The sequence below is a fragment of the Lepisosteus platostomus genome, chromosome 8 (genome assembly GCF_059453375.1).
Source record: "Lepisosteus platostomus isolate fLepPlt1 chromosome 8, fLepPlt1.hap1, whole genome shotgun sequence".
Lineage (NCBI taxonomy): Eukaryota > Metazoa > Chordata > Actinopteri > Semionotiformes > Lepisosteidae > Lepisosteus > Lepisosteus platostomus.
In genome coordinates, this window is record NC_142618.1 from 19,960,736 (window position 1) to 19,963,904 (window position 3,169).

Sequence of the window (3,169 nt, forward strand, 5' to 3'; positions counted from 1 at the left end):
AAAAAAAAACCCAAGAATAAGCATTTGCTTAATTTACTGGTCTGTTGCTTGAATTAATTTCAGAATCTTATAGTGTATTTATCTTTAGTCTCCCAAGTGGATCATCAGAGGTCTGCAGCCTGAGACAGCTCTAGCACTTAAACAGCAAAATTTGTTACATCATGTAACTGGAAAATTACAGAATTACAGAACCTTTTAGGCCAGGAGTGGTCCCTGGGGTCTGAAATCTGACAGGTTTTTCTGTGTCTCTTCAGGTTATAATCAGCTCTCCCCGAGAGAAGTGCGCGATTGATCCAGTTCAGATTTAGTTGGAGGGATGTACAGCACACATTCTCCACAGTTTTAAGATGCTGACGAACAGGCGCAGAAACACTGCTGGATAGTGGAGGTCGAGGATTGGGGTTGAGAACTCCTGGGTTAGGAATGGGGACTGCAAATTAAATTTGGTGTTTTTAGTCAATCAAATAGTTGTCATCCTTTATAGCCTTGTTACAAAGAAGGATCTTTGGACAGACAAAAAGGGGTCCACTATTTTCCTGTAATAGTAACATAAAACTAAATAAAAAATTAATGTGTTGTCGCAAGGCATAGAGTATGTTTCTAATCGGATGACTCTTTGTAATGGTGACAAGGTGGAGAGCAGCCCCTCTCCAGACCAGGTCTGAAGATGGGAATGAGGTGCAGTTGTCACCCAGATAACATCTCCTCCAGCCTGGAGGGAAGAAGGCGAGGCCCCAGCCTTGGCCCAGTGAGGACAAGAAGTGAACCTCCAAATTCAAAGTACAAATTCTAACACCCGAATGATGATGTCCTACCTACCCTCTAGTTTGCTCCTTCAACACCTCCAGGCACGTTTTTAACAATGCCCGTGACATACAGTATACTGTAGTACCCACCACCCTGGGCAGGCCAGACTGCACTACAGCGTCTTCACTGGGTTTGGAGTGGAGTTAATACAGTCCCCTCCCCCTTATCCCCAGCACTAATGTCTCTTGTGTTCCAGTGTCGTGAAGGAGAGAAGGGTGGCATTTTACAATAACAAGGCATTTCTGGAAATATTCCAAAAGAAAAAGGTCACACTGACATTTAGCGAATGGCATACACGAAGGCCAGTCTTTTTTTTAACACCTTGCTACGCAACTTCTGTCGGTGCCCATTTTTCGAGGCTTTATCAGGTTTTTGGCCAACGATGCACGACATTACAACCAGTGAAAAATGGTTACACTATTTATGAATTCGAAGTCTTTATACCAAATGTTGTCAAATATTTTAACAGCTAATGTACCCTTACTGTTAACTCATGGAAAATCTGGCTTTCCACTTTGCTTAGCGAGGGTATGGGACGTGAAGAGATTGATGCCAAAAAAAAAAACACTTTCAAAACCCAGCAGACAAAAACAGGCTTTGGAGCATCTCCTGGTTTCTATAAAGTCTTTTTTTTATGACATGATTCAGGGCAACTGCGTTTGTTAATTGTTTAAATTAGATATGGATTTTTTTTTTAAAGAAATGTTCTCAATGTCTGAAAATCTTGGACTCTGCTCCAAATGCCTAGAGTACACTAATTTACCTGCCATTAACAGACAATGGATCTTGGAGAGTAATAAACTGTGATTCTTGGAAGCCAGGCAGGGCAGAAAATACAAAAAAGCTCAAGAATAATGTACAGATGGATTTCCTCTTTCGGGAACTGTGACATCTGAATGTCACTTGAACTGATTCGAGCCACTCTTTTTAATTTTGTTTTTTTCAACCCTGATTTATTTGGTGATGTATTTCATGACGTCAGTGCCAAAACCTGTATATGGACATTACGATCTTTAATCTTCACTCCCCTTCGGCAGTCTAGAGCCCTGTCTTAACGCTTTTTCCATTCTGGTAAAGGAATAGGACAGAAAACTTGTTTTTTTCCACAAATGCAGGAGAGGAAGGTGCTTTCAAAAGAAAACTCCAGGAGACAGCTGTAGAACACGAAGATATTTTCCATTTGACAAAAGCTCAACTCAAAGGCAAAGTCATATAAACACGGGGGCTTATTTCTAAACTAACCAACTGCTCATTCAAAACAATAGCAGTGTAGATGAAACTCTGATTCCTGTGACAGGTCATTAGACATATAAGGTTACAGTATTCCAATAATAAATCTGTGTAGGTTGTTCCACAGCCTTTGAAAAGACATGCTAGAGGTGGAGAAAAATAAGCATCAAAACTGGATGTGCTACATACAGTATGTATCGCTGTATGTACAGGTACGTATCACTGGCAAGACATGTCCACAGCAGTTTTTGGACCATTTAAAACAAAATAGTAAACATACAAAAAAACAGTGAAAATACAGTGGCATCATATGGGTGTCTGATAAATCAGAGAGAAGCTGGACGTAGCTTGTGACCTCAATAAACCAACCAACACTGCAAACACTGCAGACTGGCCCGGCCTGTTTCTGTTTGACAGCAGTTCAAACCCGGGAGCAAAGATTGCGTTTTCTGCCTTTGAGTACAGTAGCAATGGTTTCTTCACCAGGAGGGGGTGGTGAGGCAAGGGCCATAAACGAGCAAAGGATAAAATAAATGGTTTCTATACTTAACCTCTAAAAAAAAAGAAAACAAAATCAGATACTGTTGAAAATGTTTTCTCTGTAACAATGAATATCATTGCTGGTGCTTTACAGAGAGGCAAACCATCAATTATGGGCTTATGGTGCTGTGTGTATTTTCAAGTTGTTGGTGCCAATGCTTTCTTTGGAGCAGATTATTACTTGTCAAATATAGAAATAAAAAGAGAGATTTATGGATGTATGGATTTATGGAAAAACCAATGAAAGACCTTTATTACAGTATTCAAGAAAACAGTCCAAGCTCTCTTGCATGGGCATTATTTTCCAATATATTTGAATGCATAATTATAGTATATCTATTTTAACAAGATTAGATTAAAAGATACAGGTCAGCATGTCCAGATGTATGTTCTTTGAAAACTAGCCCTTTGAAAAGCACTTGGAAATAAAAAAATGTATTGTTATTATGAATACACCTAAAACATCTTAAGCCTAACCTAAAAATTCAAAGAAATGAAAACAAAATCTACTTTAAAACATGTCACTTTGCTCCTTTATAAAATGCAATAATTGGTATAGAACACACACTCTTATGAATGTGTGTATGATTCA